Source organism: Stylophora pistillata, chromosome 12 (assembly GCF_964205215.1).
Source record: "Stylophora pistillata chromosome 12, jaStyPist1.2, whole genome shotgun sequence".
Classification (NCBI taxonomy): Eukaryota; Metazoa; Cnidaria; class Anthozoa; order Scleractinia; family Pocilloporidae; genus Stylophora; species Stylophora pistillata.
Window position 1 is genome coordinate 10,102,501 of NC_142530.1, and position 14,960 is coordinate 10,117,460.

Genomic DNA, 14,960 nt, shown 5'->3' on the forward strand with positions numbered 1-14,960 from the left:
TCTAAAAACGACGTATTGAAAGTCATATTGATCAGGTTTTCCATCACCTTCCAAATTTCTCCGACAAAATCCAAACATCAAACAGTCTATAGACGGAATGCGTGCTTTTAAGCAAATTTCACTGACGTCGCATCTAATGGCTACTTTAACGTGGTGAAAGCGCTGGAGATCTTCGAGCAGATTTGCCTCAAGCTTGGGGATTGGTAGCATTTATATCTTAAAGATGTATCTTGAAACTTTGCTCTAGCATAAGATACGCTTCTTGCCTTTGTATTGGACCTCTCGGGAAGGCAAACAGGGAGGTGAGGGAGGTACCACGGACATTTCGGCTCTTTTTGGTTTGAGGTACACTAAGAATTAAACCTTTTCGAGGTAAGACGCGATCAAAAACTGATAGTCCTTTCCGAGCAAATGTTGGCGAGTTGAACACTTTTCTGTATTTCTAAGGCGGCTGAAGGCCATCTCATAGCTGTTTGGTAATGTCGGACTTTCGTGCTTGTAAGGTGTGAACGAATGACCTGAACCTTATCAAGTACTATTTCCTCCTCTCTCTTTACTGGTATTGCACAATTCTCGTGGATGCCTAAGGTGTTAACTTCCCAAAACTAATTCATAGAATCGTTCAGTTCGTTAAATGCCTTTGATCTGCCAAAAAGAGGTACAGGCGAGATTAGTTCTGTGAGTTTCCTTCCGGACAGCCAATATTCGACCACCCCAACGGCCCCAGCCTGGCGTTTAGTTCTCCCAGTTGTACTCTCAAGTCAGCCTTTAGCCATATGTAGAATCATGACATGGTCTGTGGAATGTTCTTCAAAACCTGTAAAAAGGAAACTTACAGATTCAAGTTCACTATGTCGCTTATATTCGAAGAGAGCAACTGCTGTGCTAACAGGGGTATCGGCACACTTCTCAAGTTTTTGCCGTTTAATTTCTTTCTTGAATTGATTCAATTTTCTTAATTCTCCCAGATAATTTTGTAGTCTATTTCTTTTGCCTCCAAACCTTCTTTTGAGAGTATTTTTCGCCCCCTCGCATGCTTCCTCTGAAGAACTAAATGTTAAATTAAATGTTAGCCATCTAATCTCTTCGAGATTTCAATCCGCAGATAAACTCAAATGCCAACAGGTCCAACAGGGCCGGGATGAAGGCATCGGAATTTTACTTTCTTTCAGCAAAATATTGCATTCGCCAGAACCGATCTTTGCCTGCGAGAAAACCTTTCGACGGCGATTTTAGAGGCAAAGAGAAAGGAGAATCCTTGACTGTTACAGTCTCTTTGTCCGTAGACTCGATGATTTGTCGAGAACTAAATTAGATTTGGTTTGATTTGAAATGATTTTCTGATTGCATTAGGGGCCGTAATTATTTCCCCAGTCCGTACGTAGGGACTGTTGCAACATTGAGAACATTGAAAAATGGGCATCTTTTGTAACGTTGCAAAATATTTGATTCGCATAGTTAAGCCACGAAATCAACATCAGATTGCTTAAAAACACCTTTAGTTTGCCAAGAGAGTTAAAATTTTCCTCTCGATATACTTAAATAGGGGAATTTTAACATGTTCTGACCACTATGAATCCCCATCGGCCGATGGCGGAAAATAACCTTGATTTAGAAGTTAAGTTTTGAGATTTGGGACCTAATTGACAACTCTATCCTACACTGCCGTTAAGTTTATACCTTTATAGGCAAACACATGCAAAAACCCTTGAACGTTTTCGACTTTTCAAAAGTTATGAGAAAACCCATGACACACCTTCATTCATGCTTAAAACAATTGTTACAAACAAGTTTTAACGCTTGCCACTCAAGTCAAGAAGTACATTTCTAGAGCAACAACTTTCTAGCAGAATGTCAAATGTTATGCAAGATGACCTCGAAAAGGGGATCTAGGGCAGTTATTAATTTGTAACAGCTATTTTTTAACCCTTATTTTGTGTTTCCGTGCAGCAGTTTGTAATCTGTTTCCATCGCTAATATGTCAGCACTGACTGGCTTATTAACATCCTATTTTAATATAGATGCTCTATGCTGAGTACTTAGCCCAAAATCTTTTTGTTAGAATTAAAAGAGAGACAAGGCTATGAATACGTTTCTTCCCTTCACACTCCTAAAAATATGTGTTTATTCCTTTATTTTTGTCATGTAAAGAATGTTCGGCACCTCTTGGTATGGAAAGTCACCACATCAAAGATTCTCAAATCACTGCATCTTCACAATGGGATGGAAATCATGCAGCAGTCCAAGGAAGATTGAACTTTAAAGCTGGTGGAGGCAAACAAGGAGGATGGTCAGCTCGTCCGAACAATGAAAATCAATGGATCCAGGTAGCTCTTAGCAGTTACACTAAATTAACAAGTATAGCGACACAGGGAAGGAATGCTTACAAACAGTGGGTAACGGCGTACCAGCTGCAGTACAGTGATGATGGAATGAACTTCTACTACTATAAAGTACCAGGACATAGTTCACCAAAGGTAATGTCGAGCCCATCAAAGTACACACTTGACAGCTTTATTTTTTCTTTGTCTATTATGATCTTAGGCAAAGTGGATGAGCCATAAATTCGATCAGTAAACAAGATTCCGTTCTTTCAGTACTGAGCAAGGAAACAAGTTGAGTAAGATATTTATCGTATGTGTAGATTCAAATGGAGGGGAAAGGTTCCAATTGAAACAAACTTTTCAATTTAGGGGGTCATCAGTAGTGAATACGGCCCACCTAACTTACTCATCATATCAGCGAGATATATAATAAATTGCTCTCAAAAGGAGAGTGTAAACTTCAGTCTTGAATCCTTTTACCTTCATTTATTACTCTATGTTCTTAGTTTTCGCTGATGATAAAGTTGAATCATTTGCCAATGTTCCCACTATATTTATTTCACGATACAAAACAAATTTTTGATTAAGTTCATTTTGTATGTGACAGACACTGGAGGGAAATAAAGACATGGACAGTGTTGTTTATCACAAGCTGAACCCACCAATCCAAGCTCGTTATATAAGACTCCGACCAACAGATTGGTATGCTTATATATCATTAAGGATGGAGCTTTATGGTTGCCGAGGTATGAAAAAGAGTAGACTATTAAAGTGCAAGATATTCCGGGAAACACGTTAATTCAGAATCTCATATTTAACTGAATGCAACAGTATATTGCAAGAAAAAGTTTTCTCCTTTATTTGAAATTCAATCCTTAGTAGTTTACGGCGCCTTTATGGGGATTACGTAGAGGCCTGGGTCCGAGTGTCTCGGCCGAGTGAGGTCTAATTAGTTATTCATACCGCGTAGGTACACGAGGGGTTTTAGGGTATCATTATTATTATTCATACGGGGTAGAGATAGGGTTAGGGATCACTATTATTCTTTCCACGTGGGTGTGCGAGGGGATTAGGGTTTTAGTATTCATAACACGTATGTTCGTGCGTAGGGTTTCATTTTTTAAAAATTAACGGTACAGAAAAGTACAAAGGGAACAAAAGACTCCAAGATGGCGGAGAGATTAAGTAGAACATTGGCTTTCAAAAATTTATTGTTACAAGCCTTTCCCATGGAATGGCAAGATATTATGCAAGTGTATCCTGAGGCAACTCAACGACCCTATGGGTATATCACCTTGGATTTACATCCTGCTAATAAGGATGCTCACCGCGTATTCAGTCATCTTTTGACACATGAATGATGTATGCGATTGTATCCTAGAAAAGTGAAACCTTAAAACAGCCCTACACATTGGTCAGAAATTATTTAGGAACAACCACCAGCAAGTACACATCGAGAAAACTTATAGTGTGTGTGTGTGACCATGACTGATAATTCTCGGGATCTAGATGTCTTTGGCGAACCACTAGAAGAAGATGAAGAGCCTAAAAACACAGATGATGAAGACAATGATGATGAAGGTGAAGATGAAGACAAGGATGACGGTGACGAAGATGATGATCATGACAGTGTCAGTGGGTCAGAATTAAAACAGGAAGTGAAAGATGATATGAAAACAACTTTGGCTGAACAAGAAGAAGAACAGGAAAAAGAGGGCGCATCCGAGAATGACAATTCGCTCTTACCATTAGCTAGGCGTAAGTTGAGAAGGTTATACTTGCATCGTCTAAAGTGGTATAACCGTATTAAACAGGATAAAATACATAGGCAAGTCATGCATACCGCTCGACGATTGATGAATGAAGACGGTATGGATTGGGAGGAGGCATTAGAGGCTGCCGTGGACAGGAGAAAATTCCTCTTGAATCTTCTGATCAACAAACCGTTATCGGATGAAAGTGATGATGATGATGATGAAAAAGAGGAGGAAATGAACACTGTGTAACCGCTGTAGTAGGGGGATAGTATGCGAGTATTTTAGTATGCGAAACAAAGACAAAATATAATCACGTTCTAAACAAGTTCTTTGTCAAATTTTATTTATGACCATGCTAAGTTTAGAATGTACATCATCTGCTAGTCCATCTATTTCTCCGTTATTAGAAACTTCTATCACATCAAACTCTCTGAGTGTTACCTGCGACACCTCTGTGTTCGATTCTACCAGTGTGTTCAATGGATCTGTCTTTGCAGACGTGGTCTACAGTCATTTATGGTTGTAAAGGAGGGTGCTCGGATTTTCTCTTTTAACTTATAAAGACGAGTTCTCTCTGCTCGCTGCTTTCTCTTCTTTTCGAAGACTCTACAGGAGAGGGAAATCATACATTTTAATATATTTTATATTTCTGCGATAATTGTCTTAAACACTCAGACTTACTTGTTATCATTAGTAAACTTCCATAGCTGATCTGGACGAATCACGGTCCATCCATATTCTCCATTATCAAAACACTTCATACTCAAAAGAGTACAGCTCACGTTATGTCTCCAATCAATCTCTCTTCTCTCTTTCTCTCTCACGAATTTCGGGAAGTTTGCTTCAATGAAGTCACAAATTTGATTAGGGAACATACCCCCTTTTACTGTACTAAACTTAAGACCGTCGACTCGATCCCTCACAAAATATGAAACCGGTTGGCTAGAACTTAGAATAGCCTTTGCAATGACAGTCACATATGTCACGACGCTCATTTTTTGTCCTAAAAGACATGCGTCCTGTATCACCTGTACCACATGCGTATGACATACTTTTTGGTAGCCTATAAATACCCCTTCTACTCACAGTCTTAGTCGGTTAGATTAGTAACCCGCGAAACTAAAACGCGTTATATCGGGTCGTTCTTTTTTAATCTCGTACCTGAATTTTTTAACAATACTTAGTAGCTGTTTGTTCATTGCGTTCTCGACGCAGTAATTCAGGTACGAATCCTGGTCACGACAACTTTTTTCCTTTTATTCTAAAATGTATTCAAAGCATAAACATTGGTTACGTGAAATAGTGGAAGAACCATTGGACATTTCTTAATCATGTCGGACACGATACGCCAAAATTTGCTGTGATTGAAATAGAGAGTAATCTAGATGTCATTTCGTTTGCATCAAATTTACTCACTCTCACAATTGAATTATTCTTCACATTTACTCACTCGTTCTAGTCATTTTATTCCTCAACTTTATTCAGTTCTTGGGACTCCTATACACTCGCGGTAACACACTACCACTAACAAATGTGACAGTTTAAAACAGATTATTACAGTGATACTAGATCATTCTATGTACACTCTTTCCTTCTCTTCCTCTTTCCTGCTATGCGCGCGCGTCCGGAATGCGGTCGCGTAGCGACCGTGGCAATGTTTCCACGTTTTAGTCATGTTTCGTCACATGTAAAGCAAGTCCATAGCATATGAGCTAAATAAGTCTTTGGATTATGCTCCTTGTAATTCTTCCAATCGCTTTATCACATATAGATGTCGAGGTTTTGTGAAAAACGTGTTTCTATATAGGTACTTGCTATTTTGCCTCTCTTTTACCGCTTTTATTTTGTGTTTAAACGGAGTATCCAGGAACGGTTTGATTGTATTTATCTTCTCTTCGACTTCTATTTAGGGGTGAATTTCATTGAGATACACCCCTTGTCTGATTGGATGAAATCGAACTTTCTTCATCATCACTTTGGTCCCATGTATGATCATACCATTCCGACTCATAGCCACTCTTATACACCCATTACTAGATTTCCATTGGTCTATCATTGATTGACACATGTCATCACTCGGAAACAATTTGGACAGACAGGTCATTGACTTTGATCCCAAAAAATGTAAGGATGCTATGACTTGATTAAAATTTGATGGACAGATAATAATGAGACTACCTAGGTTACAACGCCTGCTGGCATTTCGTATTTTCCCCCGGTTTGTCTGCTCTATGGTTCATTTTTCCCGAGAAATGGGAATGTCCATGAGCATGGTGCTGCGTTTTTGAATACCCTTTTCGTTCGATTTTTTTCTGATAATTTTTTTAAACGGGAGGTTTAATTATTTCTCTTCGAATCATTGTCATTGAATTGCGTCGATGTATCGTTGTTATTTTCCTCACGTGCGGAATTTTGTATAGAATTTAAAACACTTTCGTCACTGCTACTGATCACACTCACACGTTAGTTTATTATTGATTAAGATTTGAACTAAAGTAAACATTTTTATAGAGAAAAAAGCTATTGCATGTTTTTACCTCGAACGGATCATTGTTCATTTTCAGAGAATTTTGAATACTGAGTGATCACCATCCGAACTATTTTCATTTTATTGGAGTAGGATGAATTATTCACATCCCATCATAGGGTTTAGGCGGAAACAACCTCTTTTATTCTCGATCTTTTTTACACGATACGGATGCTAATGACATCTTGAAATCACTTCTACCATTGGAAGTATGAGTCGCCATCTTGCGTTTTATTGTTTACATTGTTTGTCTCACTCTGATGTTTGACTGTTAGGGTTTTGATTTTGATTTAAATATGAGATTAAGTGGGTTAGGGCTTATAGGGTGAGAGTTAGGGGTGTGGTCGTGTGAGTGACCGCAATAACCCAGGTTCGAATCTTGGTCACGACGATTTTTTTCCTTTGATTCTAAAATGAAGGTTTTTTAAATATTTATTTTATTTTGAAATCATTTTCCCTAAGGGAGGATTAAACACCATCTTAGGTTTCATTATTTTTATTGTTTTACACCATCTTAGATGACCTTTATTTTTTCAAATTATGAAAAAAAAAAAACACGCTCCTATAACCTACCCAATTTAACCCTAAACCAGGATTTATTTCACGCTTTTAATTTGTGTTTCCTTTCTACATCTCTCATACATTTCCTTCTAATTTTCAAGTTTGGATACTCTATTGTCCTAGTTCCGGTATGGGTAGTTGCGTGACGCTGTGTATCATTCATAATAGACACCAATATTTCGTCTATCCACTTTGGTTTCTAGAGTGCTCTTATTCTTTTTAAATTGTCCTGCCAAAACGCTTGTCACTCTATTTCTTCTTCTTTTCGTACACACTATTTGCATTGACCGCAATCACAGGAGAAATCGTAAAAGTCAGACATTATAATACTGACCAAGAGTTTATAGCGACAAGGTCTACCCAAACACTTTGACAGCTAGGCAATCAATACTAGACGGACCTTTACGTTCAATCACATTTATGTATTAAATGATCTTACATTTTTTACAAACATTTCATTTTTAAACGCATTTCAGACAAGTGCACCGGTTGAATCTAGGGTATTTGAGACTAGGTTTACACTAGAGGAAATTGTTCCGGATTCGTGATGAATCCGAAACGTTTTAGTACCGGATTGATTCTGTCGTTTACACGAAAGTGGACGAATGCGAAATAAAAACTTCCCGGTTTGGTCGTGTCTCCCGAAATTTTGAATCCGGAATTTAAAGTGGGAACTTTGAATCCGATAACTTTTGAATCCGGAAAGTTTTGTCGTGTAACCGCTTTTTTTCTCGAATCCGGATATTATTTCAGCCTGCAATCTTTTGAGTTTGCGGTGAAACCAAAATAGATCTGGTGCTAACATTGCTGGCGGTCTCCGGTTGCCTAATCTTGTTACAGGTTCAGGCGATAAATTTTATCACGTGTACCGCGGTATTTCTGAAGAAAAGCAAATTATTATTGCAAGGAAGTTTAACGTCAGCCACACTTAATCGCCGTCGACGTAGACTGCTTGGCATCTGTCCAACTCAAATTTGCCTCATTGGCATCTGGATCTACTCTAGCCTTTTTTGGGGGAGGCATTTTCACTTTGTCGATTGAACGACGAAACAACACTGGGCTTGGTAACCATTCCATTTCGAATGTTCCTGGAGTTGTCGTTGTGTGTAAACGGTCAGGAATCCGAATATCCTTTCAGTGTAAACGTCTACGAATCCGAATACTCCAAAATTGATGAATCCGGAAACATTTACGAATCCGGAAAACTCTCCTCTAGTGTAAACCTAGTCTGAGACAGCAGGTGGCTTTCTCCTCCACTTTTAGACAAAGAAATGACCTCTACTAAAGAATTGTTTGTAGCTCATTTGGACGAAGAGATCGAACAGAACCCCCAATGGGCCGGAGCCATCCTTGACGAAATATTCGTCATTGTCAAAGAAAAAGCCTCCACGCAAGATCTTCGCGATATACGCAGACAAGTGACTAAATATATTGACGAAATTGAAACCTATGATTCCAACGAGGGAGAACAAACTACTTTCCATCAGTTGTACAGAGACATGATGACAGCTTTTCTAGCCTATGTCACCTATTTACAAATCAAATGTCGTGCTCTTTGACAAATAAAACATATGCAAAACCAATGTTCTACTTAATCTCTCCGCCATCTTGGAATCATTTGTTCCCTTTGTACTTTTTTGTACCGTTAATTTTTAAAAAATGAAACCCTACGCACGAACATACGTGTTATGAATACTAAAACCCTAAACCCCTCGCACACCTACGTGGAAAGAATAATAATGATCCCTAACCCTATCTCTACGCCGTATGAATAATAATATTGATACCCTAAAACCCCTCGTGTACCTACGCGGTATGAATAACTAATTAGACCTCACTCGGCCGAGACACTCGGACCCAGGCCTCTACGTAATCCCCATAAAGGCGCCGTAAACTACTACCCTTATTATAAATCACATTATTTTTATATGGTATCGATATTTTTTATTGTAGGGTGCATTTTGCTGTAAAGTTCCAATTAGACAGCTAATGAAAATGGTGCTGTTTGAATTGAGTTCACTTATTTTGTTATTTAACGTATTTTAATTTTTTTTTATTAATTAACCGACATTTCTGAGTCTTTTTTCCCCTTTTTCTGTAATGTCCTTAGGTTCCCAGTCTTAGCTTTCCGGAGGCTCTGTCCGCTGACAGTCATGAAAAGTAGCTTCAGACTCATTTACACTTGGACTTGACCAGGACTTGAATCATTGAACGAAGTTGGACCAGGGTATTCATGTACAGGATATCTCACAAGTTCGTGTCCGTTTTACTAAAAGCTTATATCTTACTTATTTTCGCATCCTGGAAGCCGTATTTCCAAGAATGATTAATACCCGGTTTTACTTAATCACTAAGGTTTAAAATCCTTCGACAGTTAAAAAAAAAAACAGATTTAAAATAATTTTCCTGCATTACAGAAATTATTTGGCCAACCGACTAATAAAATGCTCAAGAGCACTCGCTTTTGTCATATATATTTTTCTTTCCTTAATTTTATCACGGTGTCGACTTGCAACAAGTTAGAAACAAGCGTTTTTCCTTCTTTTTTTGATCTGCAGCGTCTTTTCATTTCAAGGTTGCTGCTTTGTGAAGAAATGTTTAAATCCCTCAAATCCACTTATCTCTTGTGCATCTCCAGCGTTTGTCATACTTTCTATTTTGTAAGACATGATGAGAAAACTCACACTTCCATGGACCCGAGTGCTTTTTACGTCGTCTTTAGAGGAGCTAAGATAATTTACTTTTTTTGACGTAGAAAGTCGTTCGAAATAGAAGAAAACCGTTAAACTAATTTGGTGAGTTATACAAACACCTTAACTTCCAGCTCACTTCTTGAAGACGAACATGGGTTTAGGTTGGCCACATTAAATGGCGTTGGACATTGAAAATTAACTGCAATAAGCTTTTGAGGTATTTGGGATTAACTCGAGGTCTTAAGATTAGGGTTTTATATACTACTATAGAGTAGTGCGTAAATCTGACCTACTGCTCTGCACAACCGCTTTATTGGATTAGAATGAACTTAAATATGTATATGCATTGTTGACCAAGCATAGTGTCAAGATGGCGGGATATTGGCAGAGTTCTTTTCTGGCGTTTTTATGGATCGAGACGAAGTCAATAAAGGATTTGCTATTTAGCAAAAATGTTTCGTTTTAATAGAAATCAAGAGTGACCTGTTTACTTTGAGAACCGGGAAAGAAAACCAACTGCGTTTGTAGCACAGTGTACCTAAGAGGCGCGTTTATTTATTTATGTAATTTTGTTTGTTTTAACCGTCTTCTGCCGCCATTTGCGACTTCATGGCCGATATTTTTCAAAAGTTACGAATTTTGTGAGTCCGCTTCACGCATTTCTTCTCTCGTGCGGGATCAAGGCAGGTAGTCCTGAGCGGGTAAAGATGGGCCCATACCCTCACGGGTAGCCAATCAGAATACAGGATTATCTTCACCTTGCCCGCGGGCGCTACCATCTATATTATAAATAACAATGTGTAAGTACAATCAGTGCTTAGATTATCTGATAGCTACGGTTTTTATCCAAATAGGTTCGACTAACCCACAGAGTCTAACTGATCGTATGGAATTTGAAAATCGAGTTTGTTTTTGAGCCGATCTAGAAAAGTAAAGTGATTGCATGATAAACTGTCACAGCCATTTGAAAATTATTTTCAGATATGTAATAATTAAGATGCACAAGAATATGAAGAGCTGACTTCACAACTCGTTTTGCGCAAAATACGATCTGGTAGTAATTTTTTATGCCTACAATGATTTATCACACGCTAACAAAAGTGTTTCCACGTGCACTTCAACGGAGAAATGTGATGTTCACCCAACTATGACCAGCACTATTATACACACATACATACATACATACATACTTTACTGACTTTCCCCAATGGGGTTTTTCAAAGACAATATCCCAAAAAAATACAACATACCATGACAATACAATGTAATAATGACAATACGATATAATACGTAATGCATAATATTAATCTACAAAATGATCACGTATCTTATTAATTAGGCAATGCTTAAAAACGTGTGTGGAATCACAAATCTTAAAAGAGTGCTCAAGATTATTCCAAATATCAGCTGATCTAACATAAAAGGTCTTTTGACCACTACTAGTTTTAAAAAGGGGAGTATGCAACATTTGACAGTTTATGGTCTTACGACTGCTAACCTCCTCGCGTTTGATAAATTTGGAGGAGAGGTGTTTTGGGGCTCGTCCTGTCATATCTTTGAAAGTCATTATGACGTCGCTAAGATATAGTTTATTTGCCACTGGGAGCCAGTTGAGTTCTTTAAGAAGAGGCTTAACGTGGTCGTATTTGCGTGCACCGCTAACAATGCGACAGGCGAAATTCTGTGTGCTCTGTAATTTCGTTTTGTTGCGCTTTGAGGTACTCGACCATACACTTGAACAATAAAACAAGTTTCTAAAAACTAAAGAGTTAATAATCGTAAGAGGAGTATGTTTGTTAAAAATATGTTTGGTACGATTGACTTGACTAGGTCGATGCATACAGGAAGATACAGTTTGGTTATGTGTTCATCAAAGGTTAAATTAGAGTCTAAAAATACGCCCAAGTCTTTAACAGTGTTTACAGGGAGGAGTTCCTTTCCCATGAAGTGGAGCTAAAAGGAACCTAACTTTGAGCGCATTTGTCTGCTCCCAAACACCATCAGTTTGGTTTCACTTGGGTTCAATAAAAAATAATTATTAGAGCACCATTCGGCAATTTGAAGAAGGTCACTGTTTAAGTCGGTTACAGCATGCTCTGTATCTTTTAGTTGAAAAGGGATGACGAGCTTTGTATCGTCTATATAATTCTGGGAGCTACACCTTTGCAAGGAAGATCGTTTGTGTAAACATTGAAGAGCAAGGGGCCTAAAATACTTCCTTGTGGAACTCCACAAGACCCTCCCTTTCCCACCATTCCAGATGTTGTTCTGACATTTATTTGATTTCCCCTCCACCTCCAGCTATGATCAAAGGCGTGTTGCTTCCTCTCACTACAAATGTACCTCCTCCGCCTCCGGCAGTTTTTGGGCTGTTATCTCCTTTTCTCCCTTTTTGACCAACAATTACATGTATGATTTCATCTTTGGTCAAGTTAAAGTTTCCAATCATCCTTGTTCCTTTTCCTCCGTTCTTTAAGATAATTTCCTTACCTTAACCCCCTGAGGCTCCTATTGCTTCTATTCTGTATTTTCCAGAGTGTGGCACAGTCCACTGTTGAATACCGCTGGACACTGCAACTTGTCCGTCATGATCTTGACCTGTGTAGTAACTACCAACTGAGTTTGGACCCTTCTTTCCACCACTACCAAGATTTGTAAGCACCGCTGTAAATCCTGTTTACAACAAGCAAGGATACTAATTTCAACAATTTCTTCCGACTCAAATAATATCTATACGTCGCTGAATATAGAGTAGTATAAATAGATCTACAAAAAGGTTCATGCATTTTTAAGTGCGGCATTTTGCCATACATGTTTTTGGAAGTATCAGGATGACGAGAGAACCAATTTATTGGAAGCATGGTTTTTGGAGTAGCCGAACGCGAAAGTTTACTTCAAAATAAATAATCACTTCTCTGCAACGCTGTCCATGCACGTTTTCGACTTTTTGATCCCACGCGATGGATATGCTTTGACCACGGGCAGACTTTTGTTTGGAAATTGTGGAAATTCTTATTGAGGTCAACTTAGCTTAAAAGTTTTGTATGAATTAAAAAGTGGTGTTTAAAGAAATTTGGCCTAAGATGGAGTTGATCCTGTTATTCAGATTTCACAAACCTAAATCGAGGAATGTGGAGCCTTTAAAGACAGGAAGTTCTAAGTTAGCTTAGGGCACAATTTCACTTAACATACATACGTATATTTATTGCTGCTCCATAAACAGGTGGTTTCCACGCACAAATTAGTTTTGAAAATTTTGCACAGTCCTGTTTGAAAACAGATCGCTGACCGTGGATTCGTGGAGTTCGTAAGGATATTTTGAGTTCAAAATTTGTTTTCTTGATTTTTTAAGCTTATTCAAGTGCGTGAAGAAATAGCAGAGCCGTTTTTGCATCAGACACAGTTTTCACTGTGCGCTGAAGACGGGTTTTTAAAATCCTGCCAGTTATTTCATGCATCAATGATTGTCCACCGGCATCAGTGACGCGATATAGGTCGAAATATTGTGAACATTGACGTTAGTACATTCTACTAATCAAAAAGATTTCAAAGTTCTAGACTAAATTGAATGAAAATGAATATGTTCGATAATACTTTTCGACTACGGGGAAAGTAGCTCGGTGTAGGCTCTATAGAAAACCATGGGTGCGTTCACCACAGGGAATTTATTTTTTAAAAGGAATTCCTCATTATTGATGCAAACATCTTATTTTGACTGACAGGACTTGAACTTTGCGTCCGGCTCAGCAATTAACACCACGCTTTGAGTCCTCGCTTATACCAAGAGAGGAAATTTAAACATCAAATTTATTCCGTTGCAGTTTAGCCTACCATTAACACCAGACTAAATAATTTAGCAGTAAATCGAAAACAGCAATTTTCGGAAACGGGAAACGGGAAACGGGAAACGGGAAACGGGAAACGGGAAACGGGAAACGGGAAACGGGAAACGGGAAACGGGAAACGGGAAACGGGAAACGGGAAACGGGAAACGGGAAACGGGAAACGGGAAACGGGGAACGGGAAACGAGGAACGGGGAACGGGGAACGGGGAACGGGAAACGGAGACGGGAAACGGAGACGGGAAACGGGAAACGGGAAACGGGGAACGGGAAACGGGGACAAACACTGATGTTATCGGTAGGTCGCCACTTGCAGCGAAATTAGACGACTCGCTTTTATCTAACTATTGCCCAGGCGAAGCCACGAAGGCTAGTATTCCGAGGCGTCAACATTTCAAAGTAAAATCCTTCAATAAAACCTACACTTACCGTCCATGCTTTTTATGGTTTGCTCCAACGATCGCGTTCGAAGAGCACGTGCTCAAAACAAGTTGCCAGACCCTTTTAATTCCCTTTACTCCGCCATTTTGAATTCTCAGGTTGGTTGCCGCTGTACACTCGTTCCCCCGTTAGAAAACCTCGTTCAAACTATAAGTTTTTTCACAGTTTTTTTCCGAAAATTTCGAGACATTAACCTGTTTTATCAAAACACGTCATCCTATCATTTCGATCAAGTGTGGGCGGAAGGAGAGAGTTTGTAAACAGTTTATAAAAAGTCCTCTAGTAGCTAAGCCCTATACGTTGAACTCATCCCGACATAATTATCGAGTCAAATGGAAAAGTACATAGGGGACAACTATGGCATAAATTATTGATGATCCACACCAGAAAGGAAGTTCTAACAAAGCTAGTGGGAAAAAAAAGAAGGTTTAGACAAAACAGTTTTCTTAACGAAGACGACAGTTGACGTTTTAGGATTTATTGTTCGTGTTTACTTAATGACGCCCTAAAACTGCGCATGCTCTAGGTTAAAGTTCAGCGTATCGCCTTCAAGTGACTGTTAATACACACTACAGAAGGAAACTTTTTTTACAGTTTTAGAGTTAAAAGGCCAGGATTTAAATAGTGTTAAAATAGTGTTTAAATAGTGTTAAATAGTGTTAAAAGAGTGAGTCATTATTGCTTTACATGCCAAGGAGTTCCTTGCTAATGAGTCATACGCGACTGAGCTTGTTTTTCATAATACGCAGTGTGTTCGAGAGCTGAAGTTATGCGACATAAAAACACACGCTTTGCATGAATCATAGTTAGTAGAG

At 38.7% G+C, this 14,960-nt stretch overlaps 1 protein-coding gene across 1 annotated transcript in view; it reads left to right on the forward strand.

Annotated features, from left to right (window-relative positions):
- Nucleotides 1-14,960, forward strand: part of LOC111333211 (uncharacterized) — a 101,849-nt gene that overhangs the window by 8,861 nt on the left and 78,028 nt on the right. The gene's annotated exons all lie outside the window — the stretch shown is intronic.